Source organism: Uloborus diversus, chromosome 4 (assembly GCF_026930045.1).
Source record: "Uloborus diversus isolate 005 chromosome 4, Udiv.v.3.1, whole genome shotgun sequence".
Lineage (NCBI taxonomy): Eukaryota > Metazoa > Arthropoda > Arachnida > Araneae > Uloboridae > Uloborus > Uloborus diversus.
Window position 1 is genome coordinate 115,835,187 of NC_072734.1, and position 20,655 is coordinate 115,855,841.

The window sequence follows — 20,655 nt, forward strand, 5'->3', positions numbered from 1 at the left end:
GGTATTAATATCTGCCATAAGTTCTTAGAACATAGCTCAGTCTTATTACTTTTTATAAAAAACCTATAAGTCAAAAGAAATCCGCATGATGTAGTCAAATTTGAAACAAGTACACTTTCGGCATTAACTTCCTAAAAAGGATGCCAATAATTAAACTTCTGCATGAGATACCGTGCAAAAAACAGAAATTTTTTATTTGTTTAGTTTTTGTTAACCTTGAATAAACAATGTCATAAACTATAAACATTGGCTAACCTTAGCATTATTAATAAACTTTAGAAACATTCTAGTCCCTTAACCTGACCTTTTGACTTGTGAAATGTGGCGCTATAAAATCACAGAAAACATTCCATTTGTGTATAGCAGAAACCAATAAAAATATGACATTCCAGTAAATGAGATTGAAGTAAAATCTAAAAACCTTTGATCCAGAAAACGAGAAGTACGTGTAATGAACCACACGTATAGCTAATCGGCACCCTATCGCTTTCAGTCAAAGTTTTTTTCTTATTTTCGACAGTTCATTCTATTCTGCTCGAAAGGAGGAAGTATATAAATGATAGAATACCTTCCCTTTTGTAAAAGACTCCCTCTTAATTGGCTCCCTTTGTAAAACTAGTGGTAAAGCGATAAAAAAGGAGGATAACACTTACTCTAACTTTTCGCCGCTCTCTTACACTCAGCAGACAAAGGGAGAAAATTCGATTGACTTTTAAAGGATGAGTGAAACGTCAATTGAAGAGTTGTGTCTCTATTGTGAGGACATGTTTTTCAAATTCATTCAATTGGAAAGGTTTTTTAAAATTTAAGCTTGTGAACAAATGAACATTTTTTTTTTTTTTTTTTTGCGTAGTAAACTATATTGCCATACATACTAATCTCAGAAACATGTAATGGATGCTTTAAAAATTTTAACCAGATGCTTTTGATGTAATTTTTAACTTTGTTTGCAAACTGATGGCTTGGTAAATTTTAGGATTTTTGTTAAAAGAAGGCTACAAGATTTATTGGGTAAAGTCACCCAAATGTGGTACTTCCTATTATTTAATATTTTTCCATGGGAAGGTAAACGGCAGTATCTACAAAAATGGGATTTTTTTCAGATATTTCTACACGGATTCTATTTTCAATATTTCTATTTTGGATTTAAAAACTAACAATAAGGAAACGTGTTGGAATTTGACATTTTCCTCTGTTCTTTACTTTCAGCGGAAGCCAAATAAGCAAGCTTGTACAGTAAAAGCTAAAGTACAATAGATAACAAAAATGAAAAAAGAAAAGTTTGCAGATACTATACCTTCCCACTGCAGCATTAGGCATAAAAGTTTTTTTTTTTTTTTTTTTTGTATACATTCGTTTAACATCTACGGAAAATGTTAGAACTATTAGTTTGGGAAATAAATAAATACATTTGTGCAGTAACGCACAATATTTGCAGTACTGCGTACACGTGTTTATGAGTTTCAGGGCAGGTCTTATCCAATGCAAAATAGTAAGCATTTGGATGAAAAAACATCCGTTGTTTTTTTTTTTTTCTTTTTTTGGATTTCATGTACATAGTAAATCTGAGAGTTAAGCAGCAATTTTTTTTAGATCTGCAAGTAACCGGCATGAAGCGCAAAAGTATAAAAATCATGCTGTGCTTTAATGGTTAGCATACAACATGTGTACTGCGACCAAAAAAAAAAAAAAAAACTTTTGAAACAAATTTACTAAACTCTTGAACTGCGACGCGTCACCCTTATGCTTAATGTAAGACCTGCACAGATCTTTATCTAAGTCTGACCTATGAATAGAATTAGACAATAAATATCTGTAGTATTATTTACGAAGTAAAACCGGTTTATCACCAGTTTCGCTGATATATAGATTTCCTCCCCCTTTTACTCTACCAAAAGGCATACTTGAAACTGAAAAACATGGGGGGGGGGGGAGGGTGTCGACAAAACGGAGGATACACCGTAAAAACAAAAGAAACTTATGCTTGTATCTTTGTGAACTTTATAATATTTGAACATTCATTTATGTCTGATGATCCATCATGTGATCCAAACCATATTGAAAGATACATTCTTCAACCGTATTTATTCTTATTATAAAAAAAAAATATCTCCACAAAACTTGATATATTAGTCGTCTAATAGCGGGAAAGATTACTGTTGTTTTCTTTATTATATTCCTTGCTATCACTACACTGTAAAAAAATGTGTAAGGTAACCAGTATTAATGGGTGTAACGTTACACGAATTCCGAAATGTGTAACATCAATGTTTTTAAAAAATTAAATTGTTTGAGGAACTTTGCACTATGTTTTCAATATAATTCAAAACGCATGCGTAAAGTTCAGAATCGGCGCTGAGCAGGTAAACTTTTATTAGCGAAACGATAACCGTCCTTGATGGCCGGCTGGTAAAAGCTCTTGCTCTGTGACCAGCCTGAGATTCACTCTGGGTTCTGACCCCACTCAGGTCATTTCCTCTCATAGTGCAATAATAAGGTCTTCTTTGTTTATTAAAATATAAAAAAAAACAAAATTGTTGCTAAAATGCATGAACTTAATAAATATTTCAAGAAACTCAGAGGAAAGCTTTACTTTTGTAAGCGTACATAAAATTCTGGTGTAACCTTACTCAGAAATGAGTGAGACGTTACGCTATAGCTACATTACAATGGTGTAACCTTCCACAAGCGATGTGTAACTTTACACCAGTTATATCAGTTACTCCAGAGCAGTGGAGGCAGCTAAGCTGCCACCGATTTTATGGAGTAAGGTTACACATTTTTTTTTTTTTACAGTGATGACTAAAACTCAGAACGATATATTTTATTTAGGTTCTTAGTAGATGATGATGACATAGCCAATTCCATGTTCTGCATCCTGTAAACTGATTTTAAGTATGCTAATTAGTACTTAACTTGATAATTGTGCCTCCTCTTGTGTTGTGCTTTGAGAAATAGCACTTAGCTAATCGCAAACGTCTAAAACAAATGATCTCGAAGATTGTTGCTGTAAAGAAAAAGAAAAAAATAAGTTCATAGCACAAATAAAACAACTAAACCTACTGCAATAATATAAAATTCAGTAACATATTAACATAATACATGGTTAGATAATGTTAAAAATTTGTAATATCGGTATCCCTTAAAGATAAACTGCTGCATGTGTACCAGAACGCGGTGCGGCATTTACTGTACGGTTCAGACGCCGTACACCAAAGTTGCCTGGCCTCGTAAAGGAGAGTTTGACTTTCACACTTGAAGTACTTTATACAAGTATGCAAAAGTATAAATGATTACAATATTTAGAGGACGAACACTATTTTTATGTTAGAGTGTTTAAATATTTTGGTAGGGAAATTATGCACTTAACTCAAAGTGTTGATTGTAATGCTAAACGTAACCATAGCATTGGAGCCCATGCTATACACAAGCTAAGGAAATCTCATTTAGCACCTGTATACTGTGCAGTTGACTGCTTTCAGTCAATCGCTACAAGATATACAAGGGGTGCGGTCTTTACTCAGATTTATGATAAAGAATGTTAATATATCTGGGAGGTGCAAAAACGGGACAGGGCGCATTATCAAGCAAAAGAGATAATAAAGGGCAAAGGAAGTTTATTATCCGTAAAATAGGAAGAATGGATAAGTTCAAGTCAGGATAAAAATTTCGATGTGCATTTTGTAAGACCAGCTTTAAATGAGTGAGGGGTGATCCGCTAGTTTAAGGTAAACTTCACCTTTAAAGGTCATATACAATGGCTGATATTTGAAAAGCAGGTTAGTGTTTTTTTAAAGTGCATACCGTTGATTTCTGGAACGCCAACCTTTGTTTTCGAATGTTACTTTTTTGAAACTTGAGAATTGGAGGCATTCCGTGTAAACAAAAATAATAATTTAAAAAAAAAAAAACATTTTATTCATATTCTTCAAAATTAGTAAATAAAAGTAAAGCAAAGAGCTGAAATTTTTGCTTACAGTTTCTAAACTTATATGAACCTAATACCGGAATCCTGAATTTTATAATTCATTTAATTTTATTGTTGTTTTCTAAGTTCTCTCAATAGTAAACAGCAAAAAAAAAGCCCCTTATGGGTGTTTTTACACTAAAAAAAAACAGAATTATAAGAATATTACCTTATGAAATAAAGTATTTGAAACTAGAATAACTTACACGATTTAAAGGACACTTTAAAAGCCAATTAGTTGCGATAAGTTGCAAATTACCACCCTAAGCTCAGTTTTCGACTATTCCAGAGTGATGAGTGCATATATAAAAAGAAATATTGCAATATATTGATCTTCTGATCGATCTATAGGTGCATGCTCTTATGTTACGCTTGAAATATTTACATAACTCGTTAATAAAACTAATAATGTAACATTTACGATGAACAAACCATTTTGTTTTTATAATAATGTGGAAACATAGAGGAAGGTAAATTAAAATATTATACGTTTTATTATGATCGCTTAAAGTACCAATTAATAAAAGAAAGCATTACATTAATAAACTAAATTTTTTTGATGATGTTGCACGTTTGTTGCACTTTTAAACCCATGGGGAGACCTGTAATCCATTTTTTTTTTTCAAATATAAACCTTGAAGTTGCCACTACTGAAGCAATGGCCACTGCTGGTATTTTCCCGTAAAACTAATCATTTTTTGAGGTGTGTGATATTGTAGCAGAGATTTGAGCAATCTATTCTTGCATTATTGATCTTTTTGGCGGACTCATGCAGAGTAAACAAATTGCAAATATTTTGCTTTTGCAGTCCCAATTTTTGCCCAAATGGTTTTTCTCCTTTTGTTGCTGGTGACATTTTTGAAAAGTATATCTCCATGTATAAAGCTTTGTAATAACTTTTGAATATTATCACTGCTATATGTTAACGCTAAAATGGAACCATGATCATCGTTCTGGAATGTCCTACACTTTAACTTAATGGAATGGATACGGTGCTGGCAGAGCTATCCTGGCGAACGGTCTTCTTAGATCTCCGGCACCTTTGCACTTCTCCCTCTACCCACCACTCTCGTCGGAGCCCTGGTGTACATTTCCTGATGGCATTTGTTAGGGCGGAAATAAGATCTTAGCTGGAAAAACAACAACTGGTATTTACGCTTAATCACTATAATATGTTCTTTATTTTATTCATTATTTTTATTTTTATTTTCTGAGCATCTAAATTATCAAGTTAATACAACCAAACAACTAAAAACTGGTTAAGGGAATCAATCGCCAAGTAAGTAAAATGTTATAGAGTACATAAACTACCAGTTAAAAATAACCATTACACTTAAAGAAATGGAAAAAAAAACATTCATTCATACCATTACTGAAGCAAATACCTTTGCAGGATATCTATGTAATGTGCCTTTTTTCACGGCGCTAGGGCTTTAAGGGTAACGTATGAGATGTAATCTAACGAGAGGAAACATAACCACTTTTTAGAAAACACTTTTTTTTTTTGGTATTTTCTCCATCTTTCAGATGGCTTTAATCGATCCCTTCATTCTCTAGGTGTGTAAACGGAGCAAATACATGGGTTATTCAAGTTCAAAATTTGACTTTTCCATCAAAATATGATAAATTGTACCAATATTTTCCAGTCATTTCGAAAAAAAAAAGGGTTGATTTACTCAGGGGAAAATATGTTAGCCTTTGCGTTCAATTCTATACACTGAAAATGTAATAAACCTATCTCCTTGTTAGCCTCATTCATTTTTTTTTCACATCCAGAACGGTTTTGAAAAACGGATATGTTTCTTTTTGATAAGTGTGTCTTTATATAAGTGTGGTACCTTTCATATGTCATTCTTACTTACGCAATAATGAGATCAAATGAAAATTTTTAACTTACTTATATATGTCAAATACTAGTAGACATTTCTGTAAGTTGAGACTTTAGTACTGTTTGACCACGGATTGCATGTAATTCGGCAATCTGCCAAGTAAAGATGATACCATTTGAATGAATCTAGCAGGGGAGAAGGGAAAATAACAATGGGATTTGTATGCACGCGTTTTATAATGTCACTAGTGCCTTCATCATTTATTGCATTCTCAAAAATAAAATAAGGGGAAACAAAAATAGTTACTATGGAAACAACAAGAAGAAAAAATATTTTCAATTCGTTCAGGGACGTAAAAGCAAAATGGTAAGCTCAAATCTTTGTTGTGAATAAATAAATCAATTAATTTTTGCCGTGAAAATATAGATCAAATATATACTTTAGATTTAGAAAATGCAGTTGTGAGCAAATTTTCATTTTTGCAAAACTAAGGCTGAATAATAGAGAGGCAAAAGTGCACATCTGAAACAAACCAACTAACAGCCCTATAAACTAATAGATACGTCCATTTCCGCCTTTAAACCGAATATTAGCCTTTCCATGTAATCAATGGTAAGACAGTAGTCAACTACAGTACTTGAAAAGAGTTGAAAAAAAATGCTGCATCATACTACTAGTAATATGATATATATGGTAACAAATAAAAATAAATAACCAAGACTCTTATTATCGTGTAAGGGTGTCAGTTTTTATGCGTACAAGTTGCCTTTATATCCTTACGGAAGTTCTCTGCACCACATTGACCACTCAAGAATAAAAACAAAACGGTCACTGTAAGTTATAATGCTCGTATTCACAAGACTATTTGACACTCGGTCAAGTTGAAGAAGCTTTCGACCGGTTGTTTGGCAGTCTGACCGAGAGTCGAATCATATATAGAATACAGACGTAAGTCAGGTAAAATCAAAATGATTCCTTACATTAACGAGTTGATATTTCGCATAATATAGTTTCAAAGATCAAAGTGATAAGTGGTTAACATACTTTAAATGTCAGTTTTTTTTCCCCCGAGTTAAAATTTTTGAGATTCATGCGAAAGTTATAAAAGTGATTTACGTAATACATTTCAGTAATCTGGGAGGAATGAATTTTATTTAAATTGTATGATTTTTTTCGTTCCAAAAGCAATAAATTGTACAAATAAAATTGATTACTATTGGGGGAAAAAAAGGTGTATCATTTTCAATTAGAAAAACAACAAGCTGATGACACACATGACATCCTTTTACCCCAATTTAATGTCATTTCCCCATTATTGGCAATTTTAATGTGATTCAATTGTTTACTCTCTAAATATTACCAACAGTAGCCAAATTAAAACAAAATTTAAAGAAAAAAAATTGCAAAATTTGGCGACCGAAAGACTGGCGATATATCGCCAAGTGTCCGACAAATTATAATACAACTTGAGTTTACATCGAAATTAACAATGATTCCCCCCCAAATGGGGCAAAAGACCCCCTTAGGAACATCCGAATGCAACCAAACGAGAAGGTGCACAACTAGACTCCACTAGGAGTCTGCGTACAAGTTTTCAACTTTCTAGGACATATCGTTTTTGTGTTATGTGAGATACATACTCACATACACACATACAGACATACGCATATACGCACATACATACATACGTACATACGGACGTCACGAGAAAATTCGTTGTAATTAACTCGGGGTTCGTCAAAATGGATATTTCGGGGTGTCTGTACGTTCCTAGGCATATAGTGACGTGTGGTCGGGTCGAAAAAAAAAAAACCATTCATTTCGGGGTGAGAAAAAAATGGAAATTAAGGCCGATTTTTGAGTGAAAATTTTTTCGCGAATACAATTCTTCCTTTTTTGTAAAAGGAAGTAAAAAGAATATTGGTTACGCTTACGAACAATAGAGTTTGTTCATTAATACCCGTTAGACCAAAGCCTCAAGCCAAATACTAACGAAATCAAAACAAATAGATTCTTAAACCCAGTTACTTCTTATAGATCCTAAAGATGTTTTCTTTACCATTTCTTTCAAAGAAACGGAAATCAATTGCATGTAGTAAAAGAAAGAGAGAAATCCTAAAGTATTTTGGTTGTTGTATAAGAAATAGCTCTATAAGCTGAAAAAAGTTCAAAGAATTATGTATAGAAGATTTTAAAAAAGATAGTACAAAGAAGAGGTGTAGAATGTAAATTTAAAAAATTCAATGAATTATTCAATAGTTTGTTCAGACGATTGAAATGTTTCATGAATTATATATTGCACATAAAAGCAAACGATACAGAGAAAAAAAGAGAACAAATAGAAGACGTAAATATTAACACATTTTTTGAATGTTTTTGTTCGCTTACCCAAAGGAGATTAAATAAACAAATAAACTTTTTGATATAGTTATATGTTTTATTTTTGCTTCAAACAATTCAATCTGACAGTTCAATTTGTTCTTCTTTTTATCGGTTTTTTTTAACATACATGTTTTTTTTAACATTGCGAGTTTTAAGAAGACCGTGTCTCCTATCTTCCATTGAAATGCTAGTTGTAAGACTAAAAATTTACACAGATGTAGTTTTCTGACCTTTGTATTGTAATTGAATAGATCGCAACAAAAGTTTCAATAAAAAATTTTAAAAAAAAAGAAAAAAAAATAGAACAGACTTCAAAATTGCTCTGAAAAGTGAAAAATAATTTTATTCTTTAATCCCCATTGATAATATTTTTAAATATAATTTTTAAAGTTGGCCCAAAAACAAAAAGTAATATCCAGTGTAACCATGCTTCGTTCATATTTTTTTCAGAAAATCATCCTAAGATAGGAACGAAACATTTATATCGTTTCTCAAATATTATGCCATCAATGCATAATGTATGTGGTAGTAAAGAAACTAGGGCTGGTTAATTTTATAGTTGTAGTTGAGTTATGGCTGTAAATAATCTTATCTATCGTTTTTTGCGTCAACTTCAAAAATTATGTTTAAAAATATTATCGATGGTGTTTAAAGAATAAAATTATTTTTCACGTTTTAGAGCAATTTTGAAGTCGGTTCTTTTTTTTTTCAGATTTTTTTAATTCATTATTTTTAGTATAAATGTAGGTATTTCAGTAAAAGTAAGAAGTTACCATCACGGAACTTTACCTTATTTTGTTTCATAAAATGATCCATACTAAAAAAAACTATAAGCACGCCTTAAACTTTAAGCGATTGGCACTAAAAATGTATCTTTGTTCCTCTCTGGAATTCATTTGTGTATTAATGTAATTATAACCATTTAAATAATACGTTTTCTCTAACTAATTTACATTTCACGATATACAAGTTGCTTGTGATGCAATCCTGTGGTTGATGCAAACCTAACCTGGTAGTATTGTGAAGGCTAAGCAAATCCTGATCACTGCATCGCCTCGCTCCCAGGTTAGGTTTACCCCCACTATGGAGCAATGACACTGAAGACACTTGATGCTTGCTTCAGAGAAACCTTTATTCAAAATTATCATTACAATTGCCATTAATGTTACTGTTATATGGCACCAAACCTTTATAACAATGGGTTTCATATTTAATCATTTAATAAGGAAATTGCATGAAATTTACTGCTTTTTGCCCACAACTTTTTTTCTAAGGAACAAATGTGGTCAAAGTAATGGGACCTAAGTTGAGCCATCCCCCTGTCAATTAAAACAATAATCCTAAAAATCAGTTCACTTGGTGAGACGCTGTGAGTGAACAACAAACAAATAAACAAAAAAAAAAAAAAAACATACATACATACGGTATGAACTGATAGTCGCCTTCATTTTGAAGTCGGTTAAAAATGTAAGAGTAAAGTACATAAAAATCACAAAAAACACTGCGGATACCTATAGGGTAACGGTTACAAGTTTTATAATTTATTAGTTTCCCTATTACTTGTTTTACATACTTAATTTTTGTCTCAATTTTCAGCTTAGAAACGTATACCAGAAGAAAAAAATATGCTAATACAATCAAAAACAGTAGCGAATTTGACAATTTGAGGGCTCGTTGCAACATCACTGCAAATAATCAAACACTTTTTGAACACTTTTTTCACACGGACACCTTTTTTAGAACACTTATTTCGGAACATTTATTAGAACCGTTGTAAGATCACTTTTTAAAACATTTTTTGAACACGTACACTTGTCCCCTTTTTTAGAACACTTTTTGGGGTCAGTTTCCAAAACACTTCTAGAAACACAGTTCGGAACATATATTTAGTTCAGCATTCTTTTTAGCGCACTTTTTAAGCACTTATAGGATCGCGTTAAAGACACATTTTTGAACAATCATTGAACATTTTGTGGCACACATACAGGTACAGTTTCTAGAATGCGTTTTAGAACAATTTCTTCACACTAATATCATCCGAGGATACCTACCGCACAAATATAAAAGTAGCTTTTAGAAATTATAAATATGCACTAAATTCGTGTTCATTTTGAGACTGCAGGCTGATGATGGTTTAGGCTTTGGATGAATCTAATTATTAGTCAGCATAGCTACTATGAAAATTTAAAATACAATGATATTTCCAAGATAATTGACTATCTTACAGCAGAATTGCACACGAACAATGTTTACCAAAAAAAAAAAGGTTGCAGGAAAATGTAGTGCACAATATTACTTAGTACAGAAACTGCATATATTTAAAATATTAATTTCCATATTTTAGTTTTCAAAGCTAATCCATACTGTAAAAAGTAATCAAAAGTGTACAAACAATGGCTCACATAACTTTGGTTTGTTGCTTCATAAATTTCATTTTCAAAAATTTTAATTTCTTAAGATCAAAATAAATTTGCCTTCATTGTTTGAATTCTTGCTACTTTGCAATTCACTGATTTATTGCTTGGTACCTGATCAATGACCTTAAACATTAGTTGTGTTCTTTTAAAAATGTAAGTGCAGTGGAATTCTTTAATGACTAATTATTTCCTTGAATATTAACTAAAACGACGAGTGCTGGATCTGGGGGGGGCGAAGGGGGGAGTTGGGACCCTTGCCCCCCCCCCGTGAGACATTTTTCGGGGGACAACAAATTTGTTCTATTTCCGTGGGGGGGGGGGGTCGTTGAAACTCAATATAAAACTTGAAGGAGAATGAGTAGGAGCATCAGTTTCAAGATTTGCCCTAGCTCGGAAAAATCGTATATCCGGCACTGACAATTATCAATTAATTATTTTTAGTTTCTTGCATAAGGAAGAAACGTGTTCGCGAAAAACAAAATAAAATAAAAAATTACTTAGTCTTCAGTATCTGGCACACACTTTGAGTTTAGTAGCCCTTTTTTACCAATAGTAGCCACTTTTGTCGAAACATTTATATATTTCTTGAATGAGGAAAAAATGTACTACATTAAAACATGAGCTGTGAAAAAGGTATTACCGTATGAGATCTAACTGCAATTCCATTCATTTGCCTTTTTTCTATCCCCTCCCCCTCCCCTCCCGCCAAAGGTGAGTACAAATCTTTTGTATAAGCTTCTAAGTTTGTGCTTGTTTTTAAGGGGTGCGGTTTGGATCCTGAAATTAATAATGGCTTTTATTATTGATTGAAAGGCAACAGGTAATACTAAGGTTGGGATTGTTCTTACATTGCAAACTAATTGCTTCAAAATAGAAATGATTTGTGTATGAAAAATCATTGGTGCAAAAAGTGTGTGGCCGGTTCGGTTCTTAAGACGTGACTGGTTGAGTACTCTTTTTAGCTTCCATCGTATGGTATTTAATCTCCAGATGGCAACTAAATGCCATACATTCAGGTCTAACTCACTCAGATAGTTAATATCAAGTTCATTAACTAATGCAGCTAAATTTAAAATACGCATGGGATTTATGTTTCAAACTTACGCACATAATACTAAACTGAGTTTATCAAACTTATCTAGTCATTAAACACAATATGTTTAAAATGAATTTATTTAACTTTATACATGCACATTAAAAAATTAAAAACTTTACATAACAATGCTTGAAACTATCATTCTTCTATAACCGGGCAAACCATTACCTGAAAAAAAAAAGAAAAAGCTTTTTTTTTAACAAACATATGTATCATTTAAAAGTGTTCTTCTTTTGTTATCCAAGGACACAGTTTGGAGTTATATTTCCCTTAAGAAGTTTCGTTGTATTACCTACTTCACGGAACCTGGTAATTTATGCCAATCTAACTCGTATTTCCGTGCAGTGTTCTGGAAACAGTCTTTAGTCTGCAAGTGCGTAAAATACAATGCAACAAAAACTAATTTTGCACAAATTACGTTAAGATTTACGACAGACCACTTCAAACACAACAATTCTTATCGTCATATCCGAAAAGAAGACAGAAAGAAAATTGATTTCGAGACAGAAGCAATGTCCTCATTTGCATAAGATGAAAACGTTAATGTTTAGAATATCTTGTTTCATTAGTATGATTACTGCACTGAATAATGAGAGAGGAATGAACTTTCGGGAGTTTTAGTGGATTTTAATTGGACGAAAACCCATCGTAAATGTGCATGGGATAATAATAATCACGCAATACCCATTCAAATTATCTTTACTGCTCTGATTAATATTCTACTTTGTTAAAGTTTCGGAATTCTAAACAACGCATTCAAAGGCTTGAAATGGAGATGGGATGTAAATTATTCATCTTTTAAGTATCTGTGGCTTGCTATGATTAAAAAAGACATCTAGATTTTTATAAAAGTTATGTCTTTTCGAATTGTTCTGCTGATAGGTACGTTTTGAGTTCTTTTTAGTATAACAAATTTCCTTCAACCTGTCTAATTAAGGGGAAATCATTTTAGACGGGTCAAAAAATCCACTTTTTTTAAAACTTTATAAAATGGTAGCAAAACTATTCATGAATATGTTGCCAGAATTTCAGTCAACAATTCTGATTACTTCTGATGCTATGAGTACTTGAAGGGACTATGGAGATTCAAAAACTTTCACGACATTTTTTTTTTCAAATGCGTTTTTCTCGAAACAATTGTTTTTCAACTGATGGACATTCTAGCTCAAAGACTCATTGATCAATCTTTCTGAAAATTTCTGTAAATATTTTTTTTAATTATAATCTGTATAAAACTAACTTTTTGATGATTTTATAAATAAAAATATTTTTTAATGCAAGAAATTTTTAAAAAATGACAGAAAACATATCATTGTAATCAAATGCCCCAAAAGAGAGCTATTTGCAATTTTTTTTAGCACAATTAGTTTCATATTCTGAGGAAATATGTTGTTTCCGAGAAAGAAAAATTGTAATGATTACAAAAAAAATTGTATCTTCGGTAACGACCACTAGCAACGTGCTCTGGTGGCGACCAACCAAGGACAGCAACTTCTAAGTCCACTAATTCTGCTGAAAATGACTTCAATAACTTACAAAATGTACTTCAAAAGATGAATAAAATATCCTCAAAGTTAAAAGAAATTCTGATTATTTCCTTCTTGAAAAAAAATCACAAAAAACACTACAATTTCAGCCTCTTAAACGGGTTTCCCCCTTAATCGAAGATTCGAACGAATATGACACTTTTAAACATTAATGGGTGTGGCAGCTTTTTGTAGCGTAAGTGGAGAAGTGGTGTGTATGTAATGAGGAGGGGGGATACTGTACTCTTCGAGTACAGTATTTTTGGCAAATGAAAACACCTAAATTTCTATCAGATTAATTGTTTAAACACTAAAAGTAATTCAGTTACTTTTCTCTCTTGAGAATCGTTATGCATCGAGATTTAATATTTTAAAAAAATTCTATCACTTTTGACTAATGTTTCGTGTGTATGGAATTTTTTTTAATATAATTCTTAGGAAATACTTACTATAATTTTAATATAATAATGAACTTTTAGGATTTATAGAAAGTGATAGACATGCTGCATAGTACTTTGTATTAATGTGATAAATCACATTTCAAAGTCAAAGGCGAAAAGCTCTTCGTTGCTGGCAATTCGTTGTTTGATTTACTATCGCATGTTTGGTATAAAATGGGAACTCTTGAAATTTTCGAGTTACGTGTGCTGGTACAGAAAGTGAAAGTTCATTAGAAAGTTCACGCAACCCTTAAATAAATTTCATAAATAACTTCCCGTAAATTTATAAACTGAAAGTTTTCCACTTGATTTCTGAAAACTATTTTCTAAAATGGATTACGGGAAAGAATCATAAATTACGAATGGGAAACATGAAACGCAAATATATGATCATGCTTTAAAATTAAAAGGCAATTCAAACCAAGAGCATGTTCAATAAGTAGTGTTTTTCTTGTACTTTATGGATACAATTTCGAGCAAGAGTCATATGATATATTTCAATGATTTAGCAGATAGGAACCCAATGAAATCGAGACTATATAGCGAAAGTATTAAATTCCAAGAAAATCATCTAAACAGTGAAAGTCTGATTTGATCTGTGCTAAAAATACAGTCAAACTCGTTCATAGCGAGCCCTGTTTTAATGAAAACTCGGATTAGCGAGGAAATGAAAAAAATATTTGGTTAGTACAATGATAAGTTTATGGGAACAGAATTTTTTTTTAACCATCAAACCCCGCTTAAAGCGGGCATTATTTTTGTAATTTATAAAATGTCTGATGATTCCCTCCTCAGGAAAGATTATTCTATTTTTGGAACAACTTCATTGACAACTTGAATTCAACCGAAAGTTGGATACAAGACATAAATCATTATAACAAGTGTTGACCCGTCCCTTTGTTTATTTCGTGGAGTAGAGGAGTATTTAAAAAAGATATATTTGTTCAAGAGAAGGTTATCCTTTCCGAGATATACTTTATAGGATAGTGAAGTTGGAGGTCAAGAGAGAGAAAAACACTGAAAGCGACCACCATAACAACGAACGTGAAGTATTAGAAGTTTAATACCCTTCGACATACTTGACTTCTAAACTACAGAAAAACTTTATCATTTTTTGATGTCACGGATGCAAATGACTGTTACCACATTTTTCGAAAACATTAGCAACAAAAAGACAGTAAAACAGTTCAAATTACATAACCAACTTCCTTGCTACTGCACAAAAATATAGAAAGAACAAAGCAAGCCTGTATAAATTTGTTTGGTTTTTCTCGAACCCGTTTTTACGAACAAATATCGCAGTCCCTTCGTGCTCGTCATAAGCACGTTCGACTGTATCTAATGTTTTTTTTTTTTTTTTGCTTTCGTGCAATCTTGTTTTTTCCAGTAAAATTTATTTTTAATATTCTTCATATCTTGGTAATTCCTTCTTTATCCTGATTTTATAGATATTCTATTACCAGGCATCTTGCGTCTCCTGTAACAGTCAACAAGGTCTATTCCGAAAGTAATGCAATTGAAATTCCCGTGCTGCTTGTATTGGTCGGTGGCTGGACGTTAGTTAATGTTAATCTCTGCGCGCAGACCGGTGTCCCGGAAGAAATGTAACGCAATTGAGTTTTGTTGCTAAACCAACAAAATCTCTTGAGGAAACTAACAAAATGATTCGTGAGGCTTACGGGGTCTCTTCCCTGTCCTACTCACAAGTTTTGAGGTGGTTAAAGACCTGTAAAGAGGGCCGGGATTAATGTGGCTTGTGACCAACATGATGGTTGCCAATGAACTGAACATGCCTACTGCAGTGTTTCGTATTGTTACTCAAGATTTAGCGATGAGGAAAGTTCGTGCCGAAGCGCCTTGACACAACGCGAGTTCCTGGCTAAACACTAGGCGAAAACTCTGTCCTAACTCCCCTATAAAAATGACGTCGTCAGTGTTATAAGAATCGAAAATTTGATACCGTGTAATATCGTAACGTGTTATAATAATTGCAAACTTAATACATTGAAACAGTGTATAACAATACTGTCTATAACAATAAACCTGTTTATAACGATATTTTCCGTGGTCCCAAGCAAAATGTCAGTATTAACAATCAAACTACTTTAACGATAACTTTTCTATAACAATACTTTTTTTTAGGTCCCAACAGTATCGTTGTAGACAATTTTCACTGTATTGTGTAATGTCGAAACCTTGCTGTACAAGTACCGTGTTATACTAGGCACGCTTGTAGATCCACTCTCTGTTAACCCTCCCATACAACAATGGAAGAAGCAATGTCGATTATTACCAACTATTTCAGAATTTTCAGTTTTCAGAAATATGTTTGTTACGTTTATTTCTACTTCGTACTCAGTTTAAAAATACGATATGTGTCTTGATTTAGTCAACTATTTTATCTCTTAATATTTGCAGCCGTTGAGATTTTTTTTTCTCGGAATTATCTTCCTCGTAGTCACTTGTACTGAACCACGGTACGTCGCTTCACTTCATAGAATCATTTGAGTTTATTAAACACAAAATGTTTCACCATAAGTTCCACTCCCCCCCCCCCTTTGATTTGTGAAGAAATGCGCAAAAACATTTAAACACCCATGAAGTTACAAAGCTCATATTTGTTTTCCTCTGAATATGTTCCGTTTCAGTGTAAGAGGAATTGTTTCTTCCATGCGGAAAACCAAGGCCACAACTTTCCCTAGTCAAGATCTTTATGGAGAAGATAAATAAAAGAACCAGGAGACCAACGATGACTTCACACGTAATTGCATTCGATTTGGGACCCCATTTCCAATTTTATGGGTCGCATTACTCACTGTTTTCCTTCAGCCTATATTTTAGTTGTGCTCTCTTGCGCCCAGACGAATCGTGGTTTTGTCTTTTAAGAGAACTTAAGTGTACTTCGTTGGCACTTTGATGAAACACAATAATCTTATTTTAATCTAGAAGATAGATACATGTTTTTCATGTATTTATCTGTCTGTATGCCTGTATCTAGCCTACAAAAATTAGTATTATTTTCTGCTTTGGTAGATTAGGTAAAGTAAGTATAGGAAAAAATCCTTTTTGCTCATCGGACTTTCTGGAACTACTTATTTCAGTGAACAGTGTGTCATTTGAGTTAAATACCGAAATTTTAAAGTATTTGATGGCATTGGCTTTTTCCACATTATTTTCAAGTCGCGCTCCTGAGATTATGAAATAAGTGAAGCTCAATTTTGTATTATGAAAACTCATGTAGTAAGATTAATAAAGAAAACTTTGGCTTCTCTTTTTTTTCACGTCTAAGAGTTTTTTTTTGTATTTTGAACTTTTTTTATAAGTGATAGCTTGTGAATAGCTCTGGTCGAAACTTTAATTTTACTATATTAGATATGCGATGCAAAACACAGAAAGCAAGTTTTTTGAAATGCACTGGAAGTATATCGGACCCCCCACCCCATGCCCACTACAATGGCACTGTAATAGGAGAAAAATGCTAAAACATACATGTTTTGGTCGCAACAACAGATAAAACGACATGCCATTACCATATCATTAAGCCTACTTTCATTTTGTTTCTATTTTCCTGGGTTTTCATCATTGATATTTTTTTTATCTATTTATTTATTTATTAAAATGTTTGCACGACACAATGAAAAAATCACACATTTTTTAATGCTAATAACTTTACAGGAAAGTTGAGGCTTAACAGGACATTTTGATGAAGCAGTACAAAAAGGACCAAGTTGTCTGATCCCAACAAAGAATAAGTTAATAACAATATAAACATTAATTTTTGAATTTGTCAAAATTTTAATCCAAATCAGATAAAAAATTTAAAATAACTCATCACAAAATTTCTATCTTCAGAAAAGTTCTGAAAAAAATGTTATCTTATTCTCGCACTACAGACAATATTTTATTAGTTTACAGTAAATTGAAATTACATTAAATGAGACCATTGCTCAATAGAACAAGAAACAAACCAAATATTATACTTTTTAAAACGCTGATTTTTTTTTCTCGTCATTGATATTTTGTCCCGTTACCATGGTAAGTTAAAACTGTTGAAGACATGTGAGGAAAAAAAACAGAATACCATGAAATCGATTTCGCTAATGAAGACACCAAATTTTGAAAACCAGTGCTGACGGAGACACAAGTTTTAAATTAATGTCGGCATCTTGAGTCAATTAATTGGAAGCTTATATTTTAATCCCTGAGATTTGTTAGTTTTCATGGAATGAAATCGCTAAAGACAGACTGAATTAATTAGGTTTTCAGTAAATGTCGAAAAATTTATTTCCAAGTTTTAAAAAAAAGAAAAAAAAAAGTGGGAAAAGTGCATTAAGTTAAAATGGTCGGAGAAACTTTTGGTGATTGGACTGGGTATGAAATAGAGAGTTTCAAGTATAAAAATCAAAGTAGTGTTCACTTCATAAGCTTAAAAGAAGCAAATTTTAAACATTTGATTTTTCATTCGAACAGCAGAAGTGATGCAATAGCTTAATTATTATTTTAAATAAAGTTAAGTTCAAAAATTTAAGTTACTACCAATCTTTAAAGAAATGTCATTAAAAGTCTTCTAAATAAGCTATTGTGTTTAGCAGTTTCTATTACCTTAACAGTTTTACTTGAACTATTGGATACTTAGAAGCATGCTTTTTACGATGGGTAGAGAAATGGATATTTTAGAAACTCGATTTCTGATAGAAAAAAAATAAAAGTTGTGTATTGGCATCTTAAATATGGAAAAGAAAAGAATCGTCAATCAATAAATATGGGAAAAAAAACAAATACGTTAATCAATAAATATTTATATCTTCAGATTGCGAATGAGCTTCAAAGTTTAGGAAATGGGAAATGGAAAAGGTAAAATTTCAAACTCTATTTTTTTATTAAAAAGGAAATGTGTTCATTTTTTGCATTAACCCGAGATTGCTCGCGCAGGGTATCTCATACCCGAGGAGGTTTTTTAGTATTTTCGAGTTCAATTTTTTTTTTCAAAAAGGTTGAAAATGCGAATAAGAGAAATGAGTATAATTATAAAATACTTTCTTAAAAGACTTGCATTCAATTTCTACATTTTTTTGCAAATGCATGCCATATGGTTCATGCAAATGTTTTTGTCACATTTTTCACACACAAATTTGGTTTTTGTCTTTTATATCGGGGCTTTCAGTACAGCTTTTGTACATTGACGTCCATTGAAAGCATTGCGTATGCTTTAGTTCAGAACTGTAGCAGAAATACTCGCGCAGGGTATGATATACCCGTAGAAGTAAATTCCAAAGAAACTAATTTTAGAATGTCCCCACCGTTTCTACCCCCTATGGGTCAGCTACTCAAGGAATCGTCCACTTCCAAAAAAAAAATGTGGGGAGAAATTTGATTGAAAGCGAAGAGGTGGGTATGTCATACTCTGCGCAAGCAATCTCGGGTTAATATCTTTATGCCTTCAAATTTTACCTAATTTATCATTCAAATGCTCGCTTTTAATACTCATGCATCCTTAAAATTATCTGCCTTCCAATACACCTTTTAATTTATACTGGTGTCGTAAAAGTTAGTGAAACTAATAAAAAACATGACTCGTTTAATTTTTGTTGCACATTGCAGTTTTTCTTCTCGCCTAACTATATATTTTTTCCGTAAATGTTAACTATGCATTTCTTTGCTCGTAATGATAGTTTATTTTATTAAATTAATAGCCATGTACCTATCACAAGGAGGTGGTTTCACTTCTACTTCCATCTGTTCTTCCCATCCCTTAGCCATGAAGGATTGTTAATTATTGAATTTATCCATACATAATGATATAAAGCTGTAGAGTTTGTTTGTTTGAACCCGCTAATCTTAGGAACTACTGGTTCGAATTAAAAAATTCTTTTTGTGTTGATTTACTAAGAAAGGCAATGTTTTTTTTTTTAAATCAGATTGAAAGAAATATTTGTAATTACAAATTAAATGTTTAATAAATTGTTTAGTGCTTTGCATCCGTAATAGATGGCGTAGTGAGTTTATTTCTATGAACGCCTAATACATGACGTGGTGAGCTTAGTTATATGAATTCCTAATAGATGACGTGGTAAGTTTAGTTATATGAATTCCTAATAGATGGCGAGGTAAGTTAACCAATCGATGGGGCGCTGGTCGAAAGTGTCGGCTAGTGCCCCCTCGAGAACAATGCCAAATGGCTGCTAAGAACAATTAGTCCACTCATTATAGTAAGTTCACCTCGGAATTCGAGATACCCAGCTGTAAGTCTGTAAATACTTGTATATTGCACCCTAAAAGTTGTCTCAAAACCTACATATGGTAGGGTGTATGCAACTATTAAATTTCAAGGTCAAAGGTCACAAAAATTGTTTTTTTTTTTTTTTTTTGCGCTTTTTTTTTTGTAAATATCTCATTTCCAATGGGTTTTTTTGCTGTTTGTATTTGTTATCAATATTGTAGAATACAAAATTCTCAACAAATTTTGTTTAAAAAAATTTTTATACGGTGAACCATTTTCGAGATAGAGGGCGGAGAGAGCGCGGTCACAGGATCACTTCAGGTCAACCGGTGCCTCCGGTCGAAAACGTGCCATATACAGTTGATGAACTATCGATAAATCAATGATTATATTTTTTCCTAACCTATCCACTTTTTATTCAGTATTAATTTACTTAACAACACTTACCCGCCCATATAATTGCGAAATTGTTAATGAAAATATAGGAAATATATTTGAATTTTAACCTAATTAAGGGGTTACAATACCACAAAAATGATGAAACGATCAAAAAAAATTTTATTGCTTATTTCAAAACAAAAAAACTATTCTGAACACAGGGGAAAAATTTCAATGCTTTGATTCAAATATTTAAAAAGTTATGAGTGGTTTTAGGCCATGCTCCCTATGTGTTCTTATGCAAAAAAAAAAAAAAAAGAACTTCAAATTGCTTTTTCTCGATGATGGTTTTCTTTGTGTTTTCATGTCATTAGAATCCCTAGGGAATTTTTTCTATTAA